This window comes from Schistocerca cancellata, chromosome 1, assembly GCF_023864275.1.
Source record: "Schistocerca cancellata isolate TAMUIC-IGC-003103 chromosome 1, iqSchCanc2.1, whole genome shotgun sequence".
Taxonomy (NCBI): domain Eukaryota; kingdom Metazoa; phylum Arthropoda; class Insecta; order Orthoptera; family Acrididae; genus Schistocerca; species Schistocerca cancellata.
Genome location: NC_064626.1, coordinates 271,761,296 through 271,784,892, shown reverse-complemented (window position 1 = coordinate 271,784,892; position 23,597 = coordinate 271,761,296). Strand labels below are relative to the sequence as shown.

At 43.1% G+C, this 23,597-nt stretch overlaps 1 protein-coding gene and 1 pseudogene across 1 annotated transcript in view; one reads left to right on the top strand and one right to left on the bottom strand.

Annotated features, from left to right (window-relative positions):
- The window catches only part of LOC126169379 (potassium channel subfamily T member 2), a 1,084,296-nt gene that overhangs the window by 748,161 nt on the left and 312,538 nt on the right, over positions 1-23,597 (bottom strand). The gene's annotated exons all lie outside the window — the stretch shown is intronic.
- Positions 1,697-1,814, top strand: LOC126104025 (5S ribosomal RNA; annotated as a pseudogene).

The following is a 23,597-nucleotide window of genomic DNA, read 5'->3' as shown; positions in this document are numbered from 1 at the left end:
GGAAACGAGGTACTGGCGGAATTAAGGCTGTGAGGACGGGTCATGAGTCGTGCTTGGGTAGCTCAGTTGGTAGAATACTTGCACTCGAAAAGCAAAGATCCCGAGTTCGAGTCTCGGTCCGGCACACAGTTTTAATCTGCCAGAAAGTTCCACTACGACATTATCTCAATAGAAAAAAAAATACTTTTCTACTTTTCGATTAACAAAACATGTTACAACTGTCATTTGTAGGAACAAGATTGGCTGAGCGTCACAAGAGGAATTAGTTTACACTCTAACGTTTGACTGTGGTAAACGAGCAACTAATTTTCATTTGACGGCCACATAACATAATGGATGGAAAGCTTAAATTTAGGGTATATTCGTATGGAAATGTACGACTTCGTGCTGAAAAGCATTGCCTCCGAATTTTTTTATTCTGTTCTCAATTTCGGTTGATTTATTGCATGTCGTGCATATTACTTGTTCGACTTTTCCGCTTCGCTGACGCAAGAGCAACCCTCTGTTCCGACCAATAGCGAGTGACACGGCCTTGTCTAATGTAACCATGTCGGTGCGTGAGAAAGTACGAATTCGAAGAGTTCGTCCAGACATGGAACACCCTTTCCTTCAGCGTGACAATACCAAACCACACTGAAGCAACAATGAGGAGTCATTGGGTTCACTGTCATCGATCATCCTCCATACTGTCCCCGACGTGACCCATTCGATTTTCATCTAAAATGGCTCAAAAGGCTCTAAGCACTATGGGACTTAACATCTGAGTCCCCTGAAATTAGAACTACTTAAACCTAACTAACCTAAGGACTTCACACACACCCATGCTCGAGGCAGGATTCGAACCTGCGACCGTAGCAGCCCCGTGGTTTCGGACTTAAGCGCCTAGAACGCTCGGCGACAACGGCCGGCGATTTTCATCTGTTTCTAAAAGTTAAAGAACATCTTCGATGACTTTACATTGATAGTGCTGAAGCGGTGCAAGCAGAGATGAGTTTTTGGCTCTGTCAACAAACATTCTACAGTGAGGATATCATCAAACTGGCCTCTCGTTGGGTGGAATGTGTACATCGTTAGGGTGACTATGTTGAGAAATGAATATGTATACATTAAGAATAAATATGTAGAGTGTTGCTGAAGCTTCTTTTAATTAAAAAAAATTCGGAGGTATTACTTTTTAGCAGACTCTCGTAATAACGAAGTCCACCAGTGGATGGGGGTCTTTATCCAGCAGCAAGTAAAAAAATTGTAGTTGATGATAATGTTATGGAATAAAGGCTCTGAGCACTATGGGACTCAACATCTTAGGTCATAAGTCCCCTAAAACTTAGAACTACTTAAACCTAACTAACCTAAGGACATCACACACACCCATGCCCGAGGCAGGATTCGAACCTGCGACCGTAGCAGTCCCGCGGTTCCGGACTGCAGCGCCAGAACCGCTAGACCACCGCGGCCGGCTATGGAATAAAGAAAGTCTTAGCCAATTTACTGTCAAACATTATCTTTTGTATCTGTTATGATAAAAGATGAGCTCAGGACGTAACAGATCTTACAAGTTGCTGCACATTCCGTCGAAGGATTTCTAATGACGGGAGAAAATGTGACCACCAAACAGATGAAAGTAGATGTGTCTCGTAGTAATATACGGTAAAAATGAAGAAAATTGAAATTATGAACCACGGAACCCTTATAATTTGGCAACGGCCTTGCCGCAGTGGATACACCGGTTCCCGTCAGATCACCGAAGTTAAGCGATGTCGGGCGTGGCCAGCACTTGGATGGGTGACCATCCGAGCCGCCATGCGCTGTCGCCATTTTTCGAGGTGCACTCGGCTTCGTGATGCCAATTGAGGAGCTACTCGACCGAATAGTAGCGGCTCCGGTCACAGAAAACCATCGTAACGAGCGGGAGAGCAGTGTGCTGACCACACGTACCTCCTATCTGCATCCTCAGCTGAGGATGACACGGCGATCGGATGGTACCGGTGGGCCACATGTGGCCTGATGACGGGGTGCTTTTTAAACCATTATAATTTAGTACAAAACACTAATGGTAGCTGAACGACTGCTGAATGTCGTATGCAAAACAGAAATGTGGAAAACGTTACCCTAAATCACACTACAATTTCAGTAACAGTGACTAATATTGGCAGTATTGCTGAAAACTGAACTTTTATTTCGGCAGTATTTTCTAAGAACTCTCACACCATTCAAACACTTACATAATTGCTGTACACGTGTGGAGTGCCAGATTATTCACTACATCAGTCAGGAATAAAACTATGGGCCTCACATCATTCGGATTGAATTCCGAAGAATACACTTACAGGCCGAAACATTGTGACCACTTTCCCACTGCGAGACTGAATGCCATCTGGTCTCTTTACACGAGCAAAAATGGTTCAAATGGCTCTGAGCACTATGGGACTTAACATCTGAGCTCATCAGTCCCCTAGACTTAGAACTACTTAACCTAGGGACGTCACACGCATCCATGCCCGAGGCAGGACTCGAACCTGCGACCGTAGCAGCAGCGCGGTTCCGGACTACAGCGCCTAGCACCGCTCGTCCACAGCGGCCGGCTTCACTGGAGGGTGATGCGGTAAGGAAAGTATACAATCATAGGAGAGATGACTGGGTTAATAATTCTGTCGTTGATAGAAAGACAAATGGGGAAATTCACTCAAATAAGCAAATTAGACAAAGACATCCTCAGTCCGGAACCGCGGAATTGCTACGGTCGCAGGTTCGAATCCTGCTTCGGGCATGGATGTGTGTGATGTCCTTAGGTTGGTTAGGTTTAATTAGTTCTAAGTTCTAGGCGACTGATGACCTCAGAAGTTAAGTCGCATAGTGCTCAGAGCCATTTTTGAACAAAGACATCATGTTGTGGCCCGAAGCCTGTGAAGGAGTATCTTAGGAAACAGAGGACGTGGTCATCTGTACGTGTGCTTCTATGGTGAGCATCTTTGGAAAGTGGTTGAAGGACGGTGAAACCACCTTTCGGGGACAAGGTGTTGGACGTCCACACATCACAGGACGTGGAGATCGGAGGCTTGTCGCTCTGTAATGCAGGACACGCGGCGATCTGTGACAGACCTGACGACATCGTGGTGCCGGTGCAGGCGCAACTGTTTCGGAGCAAACCATTCAGCTTATATTGCTGAAAATAGAGCTATGCAGTAGACGATCTCTACGTGTTCCCATTTTGACCTAATCGTCAATTACAATTACAATGGGTACGGGACCACCGAGATTGGGCTGAGGATAGTTGGAAAAGTGTCACATGGGCTGATAAGTCACGTATCTTGGTGCACCAGGTCGACGATCGAGTACACATGCGGCATCATCGAGGCGAACCGTTGTCAGATACATGTATTGCGTCACGTACGCTTGGGTTATAGCAGACATACACCTGGGGTTCCATGTGATCTGTTGTGTTAATGGAAGCCCCCAAGACAGCTGTGCGCTATGTGAACATTATGGGGTACCAATTACAGCCCTTCATGTTTGTAGTCTTCCCTGACGGCGGTGTCATCTTCTATCATTGTAACTGTCGATATATACAGGGTGATCAAAAAGTCAGTATAAATTTGAAAACTTAATAAACCACGGAATAACGTAGATTGTTGTTGTTGTTGTTGTTATGGTCTTCAGTCCTGAGACTGGTTTGATGGAGCTCTCCATGCTACTCTATCCTGTGAAAGCTGCTTCATCTCCCAGTACCTTCAGCAGCCTACATCCTTCTGAATGTGCTTAGTGTATTCATCTCTTGGTCTCCCTCTACGATTTTTACTCACCACGCTGCCCTCCAGTACCAAATTGGTGATCCCTTGATGCCTCAGAACATATCCTACCAAACGATCACTTCTTCTAGTCAAGTTGTGCCACAAACTCCTCTTCTCCCCAATTCTATTCAATACCTCCTCATTAGTTATGTGATCTACCCATCTAATCTTCAGCATTCTTCTGTAGTACCACATTTCTAAAGCTTCTATTCTCTTCTTGTCCAAACTATTTATCGTCCGTGTTTCACTTCCATACATGGCTACACTTCATACAAATACTTTCAGAAACGACTTCCTGACACTTAAATCAATACTGGATGTTAACAAATTTCTCTTCTTGAGAAACGCTTTCCTTGCCATTGCCAGTCTACATTTTATATCCTCTCTACTTCGACCATCATCAGTTATTTTGCTCCCCAAATAGCAAAACTCCTTTACTACTTTAAGTGTCTCATTTCCTAATCTAACTCCCTCAGCAACACCCGATTTATTTCGACTACATTCCATTATCCTAATTTTGCTTTTGTTGATGTTCATCTTATACCCTCCTTTCAAGACACTGATGAAAATCGAATGGGTCACGTCGGGACAGTATGGAGGATGATCGATGACAGTGAACCCAATGACTCCTCATTGTTGCTTCAGTGTGGTTTGGCATTGTCACGCTGAAGGAAAGGGTGTTCCATGTCTGGACGAACTCTTCGAATTCGTACTTTCAGTTTCTCACACACCGACATGGTTACATTAGACAAGGCCGTGTCACACGCTACTAGTCGGAACAGAGGGTTGCTCTTGCGTCAGCGAAGCGGAAAAGTCGAACAAGTAATATGCACGACATGCAATAAATCAACCGAAATTGAGAACAGAATAAAAAATTCGGAGGCAATACTTTTCAGCACGAACTCGTACATTTCCATACGAATATACCCTAAATTTAAGCTTTCCACCCATTATGTTATGTGGCCATCAAATGATAATTAGTTGCTCGTTTACCATAGTCAAACGTTAGATTGTAAACTAATTCTTCTTGTGACATTCAGCCAATCTTGTTCCTACAAATGACAGTTGTAACATGTTTTGTTAATCGAAAAGTACAAAAGTATTTTTTTCTATTGAGATAATGTCGTAGTGGAATTTTCTGGCAGATTAAAACTGTGTGCCGGACCGAGACTCGAACTCGGGATTTTTGCTTTTCGAGTGCAAGTGCTCTACCAACTGAGCCACCCAAGCACGACTCATGACCCGTCCTCACAGCCTTAATTCCGCCAGTACCTCGTTTCCTCCATTGCAAACTTAGAGTCTCGGCCCGGCACACAGTTTTAATCTGCCAGGATGTTTCGTTTCACACTCCACTGCAGAGTCAAAATCTCATTATGGATATTGTCGTAGTGATCACCTAACTTGGTCAAAATTGAGTTCGGAGATTACTGACACTTACATACCGTTGTAACACATGTTACAGTAATCTAGTAATTATAACGTACATGAGAAAAAAGGCAACAGAGGCACAAAACACAAAGATACTGAGAGGAATCAATATACCGGTACTATAGTGACGAGCCAAACATTATGACCACTAACCACCGCTGGGTTGAATGCCTCCTGGTGATGTTACGGACACGTGACGCAGTAATTAAAAATGTAAGCGGAAGAGAGACGAATGCAGTCATCATAACGAAGATATGGGCGGATCTCTGAAACGGCGAAGCTGTCGCCTGTTGATGTACTACTCTCGTGAGCACTTATGGAAAGTGGGTGAAGGATGGTGGACTAACGAGTAGACCGTTTGGTATTCGACGACCATTTCTCATCACAAAACGTAGAGGTCGAAGAATCCCCCTCTGTATAATCTAGGATAGACGGCGATCCGTGGCAGATCTGAAGACAATGCTGGTGCAGACACAACTTTTTCGGAGTAGACCTTTCAAAGGCCATTGTTGAACGTGGAGCTCCTCATCACTCGACCTCTACGTAGTCCTGCGCTGACCCAGCGACATCGTCAGTTATGAATGTAGTGGGCACAGCATCACTGAATTTTCACCGCGGGTCAATAGAAACGTGTTGCCTGTCGTATAATCTCACTTGTTATTACCGCAGGTCGGTGGTTGGGACCTTACACGCTGTCATCCGGGTGAATCGCTGCATGAAGCATGCACCGTGCCATGTATGCAGGCCAGTGATGGCAGAGTTGTTCTATGGGGTACATTGATTTAGGCTTCCATGAGATCTGTTATGGTAATCGAAGACGTCATGATAGCGGTGAACTACGTGAATATTGTTGCAGACCGCCTGCACCGCTTGAAGCTTGAAGTCTCACTCTACGGCGATGACATGTTCCAGCAGGATAACTGTGTTGCAAGATGAGCATAGTGCTACAGTGGTTTGAGGGGGATTATAGTGAACTCACATTGATGTCTGGCCAGCAAATGCGCCTGATCTGTACCCACTGGAACACATATTAGGCGCCAGCTGCGTGCCCATAAACTACCATCCCGTAATTTGCGGGAATTGCTACACATGTGCGCAGACATCTGTTGCCACCTGCTTCTGGAATACTGCAACGACTCGTAGAATCCATGTCAAGCATAATCTATGTTGTTCTGTGTTTGAAAAGTGGAACAACACGATAGTAAGCAGGCATTCATAATACGGAGGGGTCCAAAAAAATGAAGTCCATAACTGGCAAACTAATTGACGGAGTTGTCTCATCTTTGGTAGTGTAATAGTTTGCAGTTCCGACAATGGCCACACAAGCGTTGTATTGCGTTGTTTTGTTTTGTCAGATGACAGTCGCCAGATAGTCAGTGTTTTGTTCTTAGTTGCACCAAGTTACTCGAGTAAACAAAGCTGGCGGAAGGCTTACTTTCTATGAAAGGAAGTCAATTTTGAAGTGGTATCTTAAGTACGAAAACATTAGTGAGGTTCACCAGCAATGGCGAAATGAGTATCAAATAGAGCCACCGACACGTTTAACGATTCGCAGCATTCGAGACAAATTTGAAGCCGAAGGCTGTGTTAAAAATGTACACAAACAACGATGTGGACGACCTGTAACAGTAACAAGTCCAGGTAACTGCCGTCGTGTGTTAACAACAATTCGCTCGATCACCACAGAAGTCTGTGAGACAGTGTGCCCGTGAATCTGGAGTGAGTTGCTCAAGTGTTCGGCGAATTTTGAAGACAACAAAGTGGAACTGCTACATCCCACGATTGCTACTGCAATGAACGAGGATGACCCAGATCGTTGAATGGAGTACTGTGAGTGGTTTACTAACATGGTGCGCAACGATGAAGAGTTTGCAGAGATGATTGTGTGGTCTGATGAGGCACAGTTCAAACTCAATGGTACAGTAAATCGCCACAATTGCATCATTCCGTTCAACTGCTCTTCCAAGTCCTTTTCTGTCTTTGACAGAATTACAATGTCATCGGCAAACCTCAAAGTTTTTATTTCTTCTCCATGGATTTTAATACCTACTCCGAACTTTTCTTTTGTTTCCTTTACTGCTTGCTCAATATACAGATTGGATAGCATCGGGGAGAGGCTACAACCCTGTCAAACTCCCTTCCCAACCACTCACTGCTTCCCTTTCATGTCCCTCGACTCTTATGCGATCTTGTATCTGTAGAAATTTTAAATAGCCTTTCGCTCCCTGTATATTACCCCTGCCATCTTCAGAATTTGAAAGAGAGTATTCCAGTCAACATTGTCAAAAGCTTTCTCTAAGCCTACAAATGCTAGAAACGTAGCTTTGCCTTTCCTTAATCTTTCTTCTAAGGTAAGTCGTAGGGGCAGTATTGCATCACGTGTTCCAACATTTCTACGGAATCCAAACAGATCCTCCCCGAGGTCAGCCTCTACCAGTTTTTCCATTCGTATGTACAGAATTCGCGTTAGTATTTTGCAGCTGTGACTTATTGAACTGATACTTCGGTAATTTTCACATCTGTCAACACCTGCTTTCTTTAGGATTGGAATTACTATATTCTTCTTGAAGTCTGAGGGAATTTCGCTTGTCTCATACATCTTGCTCACCAAATGGTAGAGTTTTGTTAGGCCTGGCTCTCCCAAGGCTCTCAGTAGTTCTAATGGAATGTTCTCTACTCCCGGGACATTTCTTGAACGTTTGTATTTGTTGGTTCTAATAAAACCCCATGTCATTCCGAGCATGTGTGTCAATTTGTACCTCTCTATCTACATTATTCCGTGATTTACTCAGTATTCAAATTTATACTGACTTTTCGATCACCCAGTATATATATATATAGGGTTCAGCTGGCTCTGAGCACTATGGGACTTAACATCTGAGGTCATAGTCCCTTAGAATAAAATGGTTCAAATGGCTCTGAGCACTACGGGACTTAACTTCTGAGGTCATCAGTCCCTTAGACTTAGAGCTACGTAAACCTAACTAACCTAAGGACATCACACACATCCATGCCCGAGGCAGGATTCGAAGCGACCGTAGCGCTCGCGCGGTTCCAAACTGCGGCGCCTCGGTCCGCTCGGCCACACCGGCCGGCTGTCGGTACCACAAGGCCCGAAATGTTTGTAGTGGATTAAGAAATATGACACTGACTCGTTGATGTCTTTGCCACCAGATCCATCTGACCTGATCCAGATGGAACAATCTGGGAGGTTATCCGGCGCTAGCTCCGCTCCCACGATCTACCTGTAACGCAGCAAGTTATTATGAGATGATATTCGTTGCAGTAAGGCACGCTGCCGTCTACTTCGGTGGCTGCAAGATGGCTATGTTTTAACCACGTTGCTTACAGCACAGCTGAGGCTACCTGCTGTGAGAACTGCATACCGTAACATTCTGTCAGTACGAAGATTCATACCCTCTACGAATCTAAATAATCCACATTATTTATTATACGGTTTTGTTCACATTTGGTACACAGTATTTTGTTATTAATGGAATAATGCTGTCGTAATTTCAGATTTTTATTTATTATAGTTTTGGAGATAAAGGGAATTATCTAAAACTGCTAACACCCACGCTTGTTTTTTCAACCCAAGTTAGGAACACTAACAGATTGACTTTCATTATCATTTGAAGGCATTCCAAAGTTATCAGTGAATAAAAATCAATTAATTAGATTTTTATTGTAAAAAATTTAGTCATTGTGCACTACGTAATATAAAAATCAGTCAAAAATATCATTTGATTATATTTTGAGTATGAGTGCGTGAGAATGATTGAGAGAGTGTATTTAGGATATACGTTATAATTTAATAATTCATTTTACGTAAAATCTTGTACAAACGAACCGTTGGAACGTTAATGTTGCAACCACGATTCAGGTGACGTATATCGATGTAGCTTGCTCTTGTATAAAAGTAGCCAGAATGGAAGTTAGAGGCGGAATAATTTATTTATCAATTTGAAGAATATTTCGCACTTCGTTTATTTTGACTAAACAAAATACAAGAATTTGAAGTTTTAATGACATTAATTGCCAGCAGATTAGTGACTGGATAAGGCAAGATTCGCCGCGAGAATGATCTGGAAGGAATGGTGTGATTGGTCGTTTCGATCAACAGCCCATCAGAATGAAACTGTTCCCACGTGAATAGAGGAGGGGGCATATAGGAGAGTACCTCGAGGACGAGTTGCCTGCTAGCTGGTCTACGGACAACACGAGGTCAGATCGCTCCTTAAAAGTACTCTGTAAGATGAGGAAATAGTGAGCTAACTTCGGTTCGAATGTATCGTGATTGAAGCGACTGGAGTTACGAACATTATAATGAAAGTTTGTTGTTCCTAAATTAAATAGTTAGAGAGATATGATCGTGTAAACTTTGTGGTCGTAGTAACAATTCCGTGTGGCGTGTTTCGTGCTCTGCACGGAATATTTTGGCGAGCACGTCTTACGAAGAAGACTACTGAAACGACCGAATCTTTAACTTGCGAATAGTTGTGGGTGTGTGACTGGTAGAACGAAAAAGTTAGTCAGGTCGGACTTAACAAAAATTCTGGCTGCTTTTCGAGTGAATATTTGTTATACAGACTGTGAACTTTGAATGATAACGTTTCACCGTATTGAATACGAACTTGATAGCCAGTTCGTGTGTTTCAATATGACTAAAAAGCAGGGTTAATCTAATTTTAAACGCTTTCCTGCAAGTAGACTGAAAGTCCCGAACGCCCAGTTTTTTAATCGTGAACTTCTAGAAACAAACTTTCACCTAGAGTTATGCGGCCTCTGTGGGGTAGGTATTAGGTGGTTGTTTCATCAACGCTGCTTTACACTGCCTAGCACGTATCTGCTACCACAGTGTGAAGGTACATCGGCAGGAATCCTATCGAGGTAGGTGAACTGAGCGATAGCATTAACAAAAACGCAGACGACCGACCCCGCCCCGCCGCATATCGACCCGTAATGAACGGAAGTTGTATGATCTGTTCGTAGACATCTGGTGCCATATACCTCCGTAAATCTACCTATAACGTGTACAATCCATACCGCACAAAATGGCTGCGATGCTGTCTTTCAAACGCGGATCCACACGCTGTTAAGTTCGTGGTCCTTATATTTCGTGCAACAAGCGTGAATCACTTACCCAGGAATTTTCCTCTTGCTTTTGTACTTCAGTTGCTAGTGAAACTGTTGATCAAGTCAGAAAAGATACTGACAGTGTTGTGTCGTAAACTAGCGAGGCCGTCATGAATGTATGATTACTGGAGAACCGTGAGAGGTGGCGGCAGTAGAACTGGGAGAAGAGGAAAGCGGTTTCCACTTCGATTCCACCTGCTGCCACTACCTCTCCAGAGCGCGAGTGCCTCATTTAAAATGCAGTGTGTGGTCAGAGACTGGCGCGAATGCTGTGAAATACTGAATGAAGCTGGTGCCTGTCAAGGGACTTGCATGCTGGTGGGTTGACAGCCTGCACAATCAGAGCCCATTATTCTTGATGGCTACACTTCGCTAGATATAACATGTGGCCACGGCAGCACAGTTTATCCATCATAGGTGAAAATCCTATGAAGCTTTAGGTGGCTTATTTTCTTTCAGTTTTCTTCTAGTACGGTTTCAGTATTTTAAACTGACGGCGAGGGGAAAGTGAAATTGTGAGTAGTGCTTGGGTAACTCAGTCAACAAAAGCATATCCTCTTCGTCAGAGACCCATTTCGGCACAGTTTTGATATGCCAGAATATTTCAAGCACATGTTTGTAATTAAGTGTCAGATGTGAAGACCTGAACTCTTCTTCAGTGACAATGACTGCAAACCATCACATGGGGAAGACAATTTTTAAGCGACAAAAACTTACAAGTTACCGAATTTCCAATCAAGTTATTTGTCGTGGTGCGTGGGAGGAAAGCAAATACGGCTTCCTTCTCTCTGCGAGACGCAAATCGTCCATGAGACTTCCCCGTATTCCGAGCAGCAGGCCGCGCAGGATGTGTTGCAGTACTGGCGGGTAGCGATTGCGTAATACCATGTGGGAAGTATTAGTTGCTTAATGGCATTCATCAAAATGTACGAAATTTAGCTCATTCTGTTCAGACTGACGTACAAGTACAGAATCCTGAGTCATAGGCCAATCCAGTTAGCAGTCTGCGAGTAATTTAATGGTTCAAATGGCTCTGAGCACTATGCGACTTAACTTCTGAGGTCATCAGTCGCCTAGAACTTAGAACTAATTAAACCTAACTAACCTAAGGACATCACACACATCCATGCCCGAGGCAGGACTCGAACCTACGACCGTAGCGGTCGCTCGGTTCCAGACTGTAGCGCCTAGAACCGCTCGGCCACTCAGGCCGGCAGTAATTTAATGACTAAATAAAACTAATCGCAGGTAAGGAATATGCCATACCTAGGTTCATTGCAAGACTTTTCAGGAAGTGGAGTCCAACCACAGAGAAGATAGCTTATAAAATCTCGTCTTACTTCAATAGTGTTCGTCAGTCTGAGACCTGTACTGGATAGGACTGACACAGGAAGTAGAGAAGTTCCAGAGAGGATTACTGTGTTTCGTTACAAATTTATTTAGCTGGCGCAAAAGCATCACGAAGATGCTCAGTCCACTCCAATGACAGAGAGGCGTTCCGAATCACAACGTGGTTGACTGCGAAATTCCAAAGGCGGACGTTTCTAAGAGAGTGAACCTTTATTTCAGCCTCCTAGGTATATCGTGTGAAAATGACTGTGGGGAAAAAATGAGTGAGATTCGAGACGACGTGGATGTTTATCAGCGATCATTTTCCCTGTCGAACATTAGTGACCGGAACAGAATAAGGAGGACGCGACAGCGTTACATAATGTAACCTCCGCCACGCAACATTAAAGTGACTTGCTGAATATGGATGTAGATGTTTTACAATTTTGAAATGCATTGGAAACAGCAGCTAGAAACATAAAATTCTCAGAATAGGTGTATTTAAGTGAAAAAATATTGTCGTTAAATCCATTTCAAGCTATCTTTGTTACATGAAATATCTATTAACGGAGATGTTTATTTTGTCAATAAAACAGAAAACGTTTCGTACTACTATATTTTTACATTAACATATAGCGTGGATATTTCAACTCCATATTCAACAACTACATTCAGGAAGCTTTATCAGTTGTCAGTACCGAGGTACAGTGCGTTTTGAATAGGCCACTATGGAGAAAAGAAGGCTACAACCAGCCGCATTAAAAATTATAGTTTCTATATTTATAAGAGGCTTAAATTTGATTTGGTTTCACCGGAGAGCCATGTACCAGCGTTAAAAATTTGACGACTGTTTAGGGTGTCAATTGGGAAACCCACTAGAGTTTAGAGTATCATGGACGCCTTTCTATGCCACTTGTTCGGTAGATGGCTGCTCCCTCAGTCATTGACATCCGCGAGCGGTTGTAGGAACGTACCTGGGCAGTGTAGCAGTTATTAACGGATCGTACATGAGCCGTATAATGTAGGCATGTGTTAAACGGGACAACTGTAGTTTGATATAACTAGCGTTCTGAATCAGTCGTTCTCTCTTTGAGTTTGTAATAGTAAAAGAGGTCATGTGCCTTGCATGGCTCCATTATTAAATTTTAATATCGTGAATGGGACAATGTTATCGTGTATTGGTAGTCTTCGTAACTGCCTTTATGTGTGACATCTATATGAGACATGGAGTGACTTTAAATAGGTCCTTAATTTCGATATTTTGCTGGATTTTTCGTACGCCACATGCAAGCAATAGCGCATAGAGTTGAATTCTTTAGTAAATTTGCACTTTAGGGCGAGCAAAAATAGCACTCCACTAGCTTGCCGGTGGTTGATTAAACTTTTAGCAGTGACCTATAGAAATAGAGTGACTTTCAAACCAGATGCGTGGCAGGTGCAGTGAGAAAAAAAAACAGGACGGAAACATTACGGAAAAATGTGTAACATTAATTGCTGAATATAGTTGAAGTTATTTATTTAAAGAAGAAAAGTTTTACCAAAACGCATACATCATTGAGATATTCATTAAAGATCGGAAAGGAATTAACTCCGCGTTACCCAGCAGGTGGATCAGAAATGTCAACAGCTGTCGTGAGGGTTGATGATAACGGTTTTAGATTATTTTCTCGTTACCCATTTACGTGATCCTGAGTCCTGTTTTTGAGTGGGTCCAAGTGAGAGATGACTTGTGAGAACTCAAATGAACAAATAGTGAGCGTTACCTTAACACTTAAAAAGAGAAAAGAGATATTGTGCGAAGGGGACCCATCACAAGCGTTTGTCGGCACCCCACATATGGCTACTAAAAATGTCTCCGTAAGGAGTCGAACAGGCTTTGCCATAAACAGAGGCGATGTGCATAAAAACTTGTTAGCGTATATCTTTAATAAGCCATCGCATACCGAAATTAATATTTACCTTTCCCAGTAAAATAATACCATTGCAGGAAGAATTACGGAGATTTCCTCTTTCAGAATTTTGCATACCGGTTTGAACAACATGATCCAAGTACCATTATGGGGTAAGAAATGTTAAGAAATAAACGACTATCTATTTTGAGATTTGCCTCGGTCTAGAATCACTCATGTACTGAAAATAGAAAATTTTTTGTTCGATGATGATGACTTATGCAGATAGTGAATCATCTGAACGAAGAACATACCCGTAACTGATTTAAGAGAATTACTTGAAATTTTAATCAGAATGGTTCGATCTAAACCTGAACTTCGAATGCGAAACCAATAATTACTCTGCTGCATGGTGCCTCGACCGTAATTCATGAGATCCTTGCTCATCTAGCAATGAATGTCACTTCTACTTAACGTATTCAGTATCTGTCGCACTCATTTTACTTTTCAGGCAGATTCAGTTTCCTTCATATCGGCTTCAATTTTTATATTCCATCTGTGATGTATAATTTTATATATATATATTTTCGGTGCCTACAGTGTCACACAAATTTTTATTTTTTTAAGGGGATCACTTAAGACTATTTCCATGGGTTCGCCCCTCAAATTTCTCCCTCATATCACAAAATTGTCGTCTGATGTAGTACAAACTGAAAAAATAAATTCCTTTTAAAGCACAGTTTCGTATATAATTTATATTCAAAACCTTACACCTGTGTCACAGAGCAAATTCTACATCGAGAATACTTTACACAAGTTTAAGGGAAGAAATGCTTCCGATAATTATTACAGTATTGAAAGAACATCAAAATATGAACAGGCTGAAATGAACAAACAGTACACGAGACTACGCTAATCAATTCAACTGTAAAAAGGTAAGGAGCATATTATTAGCAAAATGAGAAATATGCAAAAATGAAATGCCAAAATGAGCACTTCTCAATTGGGAGTAAATCAAAACTATCAGAATGGCTGAAAGAGATCACAATAACATGAGCCATAAACGAAAAAGAGCTAAGCAACTAAGAAAATAAGAGAATAGACAAAAATGAGATGAGAGCTGGCCGAACTCCGTCGGCACTTGTATATGGTTGCGTTCGTGGCGGCACCTCGCGGCCCGTACGCAAGTTGTGCGATTGCTGTCGTAGGTCGACCCTTAATCTATGATGTTACACATCGTTAACGGAACCACGGGAACGAGGTCGTATGACAAACTGACAGTTTGAAATAATTTGCCTGAGAATGCAACTGAATGATCTTCAATTTTATTAAAAAGTGATTAGTTTCTAGTCTACTAGCCACGTCTGCAGGTCCACCTGTGAACAATAAAATTAAAGATGATTTAATTAAGTCTGAGTCAGATTTATTCTTACTCTCAATTTAAATACTGTTAAGTTGGAATCTCTGTATGACATCTTCCTCGAAAATTGTTTCAATCCCCGTCCTACTCTTATCAAGATATCATGTAGAGTATCTAGTATGTAGAAGAACTGTATTCAAAACTGCGTACAATGTACTGGAGTCAATGAAAATTTATGCTTGATCGTGACTCGCGATCCTGACTCGAATCCGGTTCTCCCGCTTTAAACGAGCGGTCGCCTCAACTGTCTCTGCAACCCCAGCAAGCCTCCAGGACGGATCTAAGCCTCCCTATGTCACCGGGTGTGTGCGTCCTGTGCTCGCACTAATTCTGTAACCCACGGAGAGACATATTTATTAATGTAGCAGCCCTCTCCTAGGTAGGAAAAGTACACTGCAGTGCCTGTGTTTGTGCGATGTATTAATGCAATGTCCTTCGAACGTGTCTGAAGGACATTGTATTAGTACATCGCACAAACACAGGCACTGTAATATACTACCTAGTATCTCAATGACGAGAATGAGGCGTTTATTTACTAAGGCTTTTTTATTAGCTCTCATTTATTCTTGTGTAAAGACGATGTTGTCACGTCATCGTTGATTACCCAGGATGAATTACTTCATAAATTCAATTTTTTCAGTCAATTTCTACCAGGCGCATAGCAGTTTACTGGCTGAAAGTTTTGTTCAGTTTCGTGCCGTTCTTTTTAGTGTCTCTTGATGGATTGGATGTCTACAATCTAATCTGTCTCGGAACCAATTTCTTCTTCTTTGTTCTCTCTTCCGTTACGTGACTAATGGCGAGCCCGCCCTAGGGGTTAACGCCCAAAACCTGAATGATTTGTTGCTTCCTCGTGCTTCTAGATGAACACGACACGATTTCGTTCTGGTTCTTGTTTTTATTTTCGGCTTATTTCCGCTCTGGCGAAATCAGAGCGTGGAAATTGGAAACATCGATTTCTAAAAGAAGGAAGGAGTAAAAACTGTTTCACAGATTACTATTAAAAAGGAAGCGAAGTCAGTGATTAGCCTACCGTCGAAGATCATTTCATTAGGGTACAAGCACTAGCTCTGATTGGACGAGCGTGGGGAATGAAATGGACCGCGGATCTTACGAAGGAACTATCACTTAACAGATAGATGGAAATGACTGAAAACAAAAGGAGGTTTGAAATTCGATCTTCCCGAATGCGTCCCAGGATCTTCAACTACTTCGCGAACTAGCACAGCAGCTAACAACACTACTGGCCGTTAAAATTGCTACACCACGAAGATGACGGGCTACAGACGCGAAATTTAATCGACAGGAAGATGATGCTGTGATATGCAAATGAGTAGCTTTTCAGAGCATTCACACAAGGTTGGCGTCGGTGGCGACACCTACAACGTGCTCACATGAGGAAAGTTTCCAACCGATTTCTCATACACAAACAGCGGTTGACAGGGGTTGCTTGGTGAAACATTGTTGTAATGCCTCGTGTAAGGAGGAGAAATGCATAGCATCACGTTTCCGACTTTGATAAAGGTCGGATTGTAGCCTATCGCGATTGCGGTTTATCGTATCGCGACATTGCTGCTCGCGTTGGTCGAGATCCAATGACCGTTAGCAGAATATGGAATCGGTGGGTTCAGGATGGTAATACGGAACGCCTTGCTCGATCCCAACGGCCACGTATCACTAGCAGTCGAGATGACAGGCATCTTATCCGCATGGCTGTAACGGATCATGTAGCCACGTCTTGATCCCTCAGTCAACAGATAGGGACGTTTGCAAGACAACAACCATTTGCACGAACAGTTAGACGACGTTTGCAGCAGCATGGACTATCAGCTCGGAGACCATGGCTGCGGTTACCCCTGACGCTGCATCACAGACAGGAGCGCCTGTGATGGTGTACTCAACGACGAACCTGAGTGCACGAATGGCAAAACGTCATTTTTCGGATGATCCAGGTTCTGTTTACAGAATCTTGATGGTCGCATCCGTGTTTGGCGACATCGCGGTGAACGCACATTGGAAACGTGTATTCGTCATCACCATACTGGCATATCACCCGGCGTGATGATATGGGGTGCCATTGGTTACAAGTCTCGGTCACCTCTTGTTCGCATTGACGGCATTTTGAACAGTGTACGTTACATTTCAGATGAGTTACGACCCGTGGCTCTACCCTCCATTCGATTCCTGCGAAACCGTACATTTCAGCAGGATAATGCACGACCGCATGTTGCAGGTCCTGTACGGGCCTTTCTGGTACAGAAAACGTTCGACTGCTGTCCTAGCCAGCACATTCTCCAGATCGCTCACCAATTGAAAACATCTGGTCAATGGTGGGCGAGCAACTGGCTCGTCACAATACGTCAGTCACGACCCTTGATTAACTGTGGTATCGTGTTGAAGCTGCATGGGCAGCTGTACCTGTACGCGCCAGCCAAGCTCTGTTTGACTCAATGCCCAGGCGTATCAAGGCCGTTATTACTGCCAGAGATGGTTGTTCTGGGTAGTGATTTCTCAGGATTTATGCACCCAAATTGCATGAAAATGTAATCTCATGTCAGTTCTAGTATAATATATTTGTCCAATGAATACCCGTTTATCATCTGTATTTCTTCTTGGTGTAGCAATTTTAATGGCCAGTAGTGTATTACTGTGTCTAGGTAGACACAGGGACGTTATGACAACAAGAAAGCAGCGAGTGGTACCTAAGAGTGTAAAAAAGGTGCAGGTCTTTCCCGTTTTCAAGAACGGTCGTAGTACAGATGCACATTATTACCGACATATTTTGCTGAAAGAAACTTATTATAGAATCATGGAACATGTTTTATGCTCACGTATTACGATGTCTTTTGGTAATGAAAATCTGTAAAAAATCGACATGGGTTCCGAAACCAGAGATCTTGCAAAATTGAGCTCGCTCTGTTCGCCCATGAGATTCGAGGCGCAGAAGAAATCGGTAGTCCGTGTGATGACGCTTTCCTCACTTTCAGGCAGGCATTTGATACAGTCTCGCACTGTCCTGTAGTGAGAAAAATACGAGTTTACAGAATACCTTACCAGGTTTGTGGCTGGAGTCAAGGCTCCCTTGAGAAAGAAGTCAACACGTAGCTTTTACTGGAAAAAATGGACATCCGCAGTGGTAATTTCAGAATACTCAAAGGAATATGATAAGACCGTTACTGTTTACATTATATATAACTAATCCATTCGATAACACTGGACCCCCCCACGAGGCTGTTCGCAAATGATGTGGTTGTCTACAATATATTGTATACAATAAAATAACAGTTTCAGAAGACTTTAGAGAATTGTAAGAAAGCCAGCAGAAGGCGGATGAACGCTGCATGGACTTACGTTCGACCATGAACGTAACTAAAATAACGTATTGTGCATCGGTATTTAATACGTTAGAAGACGCTGCGCATAAAAACAGGATTTTCCGGTAGCCATACCTCGGTTCTATTAGTGATAATAAGATAGGGGCAAGTGTTTTGGATACCCCTTGGACTAAGGACCATTTATATTTGCAAGAGGAGGATCGTCCTGGGGTCACTATCTTACAGTGCAGGGTCAAAATATGAATATTACACACTTCCTCCTGCTTAGGCAAATGGAGCAAATCGGTTCGTTCTTTTTGCATTTTATGTGAACTTGATAGGACTTATGGAGACAGTATTAGCTCCTGGGAGGTTCCATGAAAAACTGAAGAAAAAGGTTTCTTACCATGGGGACTTGTGACCTTAGCAGTTAAGTCCCATAGGATTTCACACACATTAGAACAACATTTGTTTCTTACCATATTTTAGCCGTGACCAGCGGGCCAAAATCCAGCCGGGGGTTCCAAGAGGACTACGTACAGAAAATGACAAATTCGTACGATATATTCCTGAGATTCCCATCACCAACAACCTTGAAAATTTTCATGATCTTCCAACATACAGAGGCCTAAAGTTACTAGTTACTAGTTCTACTGATAAAATCCGGTATGCGGCGAAATCAAAATAATAAACAACACCGCAAGTCACTTAAATTTTAACGGTATATTCTCTAGGAATTTATAGAAGAGCCATTTCCCCGTTTTTAAAAATCTTAATCCGTTATCGAAAAACAACCCAGAAACTTGTTTACTGGTCCCCAAAATCCAGCCGCGGATACTGAGTTATCTATGCACAGAAAATGGCTGTGATTTAACAGTGTGTTTCAAAGATTCCGATCTCCAAAGTCCTCGAAAATGTTCTTGATATCTTCATTCGTTTGCGAGGTACAGAAGTTCGAAGTTATCCTTATTGTACACATAAAATCCGGTGTGAAGCGGAAATGTAGCTTATGAAATGACGTAGCACGGAAGTGTCTCCGTTATCAAAAAATGGCTCTGAGCACTATGGGACTCAACATCTTAGGTCATAAGTCCCCTAGAACTTAGAACTACTTAACCTAACTAACCTAAGGACATCACACACACCCATGCCCGAGGCAGGATTCGAACCTGCGACCGTAGCAGTCCCGCGGTTCCGGACTGCAGCGCCAGAACCGCTAGACCACCGCGGCCGGCGTCTCCGTTATCATTTGAGATCCTCAAGGTGCAGTACTGAAGCACATGTTTTTTCTTTCTCTTTCGCTAGTGACATCCGGTCTGAGGTGTAAAATTGGTTTTGCCTTATTTCAATTTCACGCAATTATCTAAATTTTTCTGACCAATATATTTCTTTTAATATGAGTTAAATGCCCTACTTCAGCATGGAATAAAAAGGGAACCAGTAGTGTACATTCGTAGAGAAAGTTAAAAAAGAAAAGAACAATGGAAAAAGTGGACAGAGGAACGCAAGAACCAACACAGTGAATTCATTGTGTTCGAACGAACTCTTTAACTGGGTATAACGAATATATAAGAAAGATAATAGTTTAGTAATAATTTTCTGTTTTCTCGTCACAAGTGTCCATCTTAGCCCTATTCGTACAGCTGCACTGGATTATGCACCTGCTAGTCTGAGAGGTTGGGGGTGGGTGGAGTGTCAACTACTCTGTAATATCCTGTGCTCTTGGGGCAGTAGCTTCTCATCCACGCCAGCTACGGTCCGTCGCCCGCGCATCTGCGGCGCGCGTTGCCGCCTTTGAGGCGCTCCGCGAGACGTCTGTGACCCCCGCTGAGGCCTCTAATTGTGTCGGCTGCGGGTCAAAGGCCAGCGTTCTGCGCCCACACCGCGCCGCCAGATGAAAAGCGCGCAGCCGCGCCCTAGGGAGCCGTCCTGAAAAATATGGCTCTCTCAAGTGCGGCTCGAGTCAGCGGGGGAGTCCAAAAGCCTGAAGTGGAACTTTATTACACTGTCATTAAAGGCCGCTGTGAATTTGTCGCGTATTCGCCACATTTGTGCATGTTTGAACAGAGCAACGACACAAAATTCCAAATGAAACAGTTTAAATATAGTGAGGCCTAATTCCTGCAACGGCACATTCTTTCACAGTGCACTCTGTTCATCAGCCTTACTGTAATCCACGTTTTTCGCATAATAACTTAGTTCCCTTCTCATCTGACGTAGTTCAGCAAGCTTCAAACACTTACGCTAAATAAGCCAGTATTTCTCTTCTTTCAGTTATAGGCTCCCTGCTTCCATTTCCAAAATAATTAATCTTAGGTGTTTTTCTGCACGTCACATATATTAACTGTAATACTACTGTAACAGCTACCACCAGTTTGTACAACCCGTCTATAGACGAAGAAACATATGTTTAAGATTATGACAAAACGAATCATCCGATGGAACAGGATCACCTCATAGCTGCCAGAGTCATTTGATAACACCGTACCTTACGGCTCTTTGCAGGGCTAACAATGTCACTGTCACTGTAATAGTCATCAGTCGTCTGGGTCTTCATTCTCGTTAGCAACATCTGAATAATCATTTTCAAAACTCCCGAAAGGTTTTCATACCATTTCATTGCCTTCAGTTTTCTGAATAGGGCAGCTCTAAGAGCAGGAGGAAAATGAGGGATGATCAAAAAGTTTCCGTTCGAATGTTACACAGTGCAGAATCGTTTTGCCAATCATTCATAATCGCCGACAGCAGTAGGTTAATCACCCCACTAACGGACCAGGTTGAAGATATATGTTTGGTAAAAATTGTGTACTGCTGCGTGTGCTGCTACCTGCTGTACATCATCGACTCTTCAAGGTTTTTTTAAGGGACCAAAGCCATAATAATCGCATAGGGAGAAAAAAATGGTTCAAATGGCTCTGAGCACTATGGGACCAACATCTGAGGTCATCAGTCCCCTAGAACCTAGAAGTACGTAAACCTAACTAACCTAAGGATATCACACACATCCATGCCCGAGGCAGGATTCGAACCTGCGACCGTAGCGGTCGCACGGTTCCAGACTGAAGCGCCTAAAACCGCTCTGCCGCTCCGGCCGGGGCATAGGGAGAGATCAGGACTATAGGATTGGTGCTCGAGTATGTCCCACTTAGGTTTGGGTAATTTCTTCTTTACGACATTTGCGATATGAGGACGTGCGTTACCGTGAAGCGGCAGAACCATTCGTCGCGCCATCCCACAACGGAAGTTTTCGTTAGACAAGCTGCCCCATACACATTCTTCATTCTCCGACTGATGTCTAGCGGCGTTTGTCCTCCGTCGGCCAAGAAAAGAATAACATCACGTTGGTCCTGTTTGTACACATATGGTAATAACGTTGCTGTGGCTCACGTTTCCGCATTTAATGCACGGACGTCGGAAAAAAGACAAGAATGCCGTGCTCAGAAACACGCACTGGAGTCGTTCTTCGCTGCATATACGCTGCAACAATGGCCCCAACCGGAAATTTTTTTGATGCCCATCATAGTAACTAGTTTAAGCATCAAATTACGATCAAAATGCTAAATAAGCAAAAAGTACTTGAAGCCAGTAGAGTTTGATACACTGAATACTGATGTATGTAGACGATGTACTTAAAATATAACACACGGCGTTCATGGAAATGGTGCAGAAAACAAGAGTTATGACGAGGTTCATTCGTAACGGATAGCGCACGAAACACGAGTAAGGTCGGCACCTGTCAGCAGTGTTCTAAGTGTTTTTAAACTAGTGATTGCTTTCGTCCGAGGACAGTGTCCTTCTCCGTGGCTGAGTGCTCAGCTCGGCTAACTGGCATCCGGAGGACCCGAGTTCGATTCCTTGTACGGCTCGAGATTTTCTTCTTGCTGTCGCCTTCTGTATTATAACCACCTTATTTAATCTAGCTTCCCACACCAATGATCGCATTCACGTCTACACGCTACTGATTAAAGCAAACCTCTGCAGCCACCCTCGCGTGGGCAAATTAATTGCGCTCCCGGAATGCCCCCACTGCGGTGCAATATACGCGGGCCCCTGCGAAGAAAGGCACGTCCACGGACTCGTCGCTGACGACGAGTCGTTGCTAGGCAACGCGAGAAGGGCGGTCGCGCAGCCGGCGCGCCCTCTGGGCAACGAGCAGACCGCGGCGCACGTGCCTTTCCCAAGCCGCGATAGCCGTTGCTCACTCTGAAAGACGGCTTCTTTTCCAAACAAGTAATGCCACTCTTTTCGCAAAAAAGTTCTCTTAATATATTTCTTTGTTTATAGCGACTTTAAGGGTACTTAACTACTACATGACTACTCTGCAATTCACGATCTCAAGTGTCTGACAGAGGAATCACCGAATCAGTTTCAAACTATTTCTCTGCAGTGCCACTCAAGGAAAATGAACCCTTAAATCTTTCCGTGCGAGCTGCTATTTCTCTTATTTTGTTACGATGATCAGTTCTCCCTACATTTTTGCATTCAACGTAGAATGTTGGTGATTGAAATTTCTTGCAAAAATCTCTCCGAAACGAAAAAGTCTTTCTTTTAATGATTGCTACCCCATCTATCCTACCATATCCGTGACACTGTCTCCCCTATTTCCCGATAATACGAAACGAGCTACCCTCCATAGAATTTTTTCGATGTCTTCCGTCAATCTGATATAGATACCACACCCCGCAGCAAAACGCCAGAAGGGGATGGACAACCGTAGTATAGGCAGTCTCTTTAATACACCTATTGCATGTTCTGAGTGTTCTGCCAACAAAACACAGTCTTTGCTTTGCCCTCCCCACAACATTATCTATATGATAGTTTCAATTTAAGCTACCTGTCATTGGCAGCCTTTGGTTTCGTGCGCTTTATCGTGTAACAAAAACTTGATGGAATCCTTTTGGTACTGGATGACCACACATTTTACATTATTTAGACTCAATTAGCACTTTTCGCACCATACAATCGGTTTTGATCTTCCGAGGACTTTACTGGACGGTAAAGAACAGCATGAGCTACCAACGATCTAAGATGGCTGCTCATATTGTCTCCAAAACTCAAGAAAGGAATCCTCCGAGTTGAATAAAGTACGCTGTATTCGTTAACTGCAGGCGTAGCATTACCATCACATTTGCCATTAAATAAACACCATATCGACGTATTCCTCCGTCGTTAATTTGAAATGCATACCTATTTCAAATCAATCTACAAACTAAAACAGTGATTACGTGATTTCACTTAAACACACTGTCGTTATGTTCTTTCGCTGAACAATACAGAAAACTAACTCGATTCA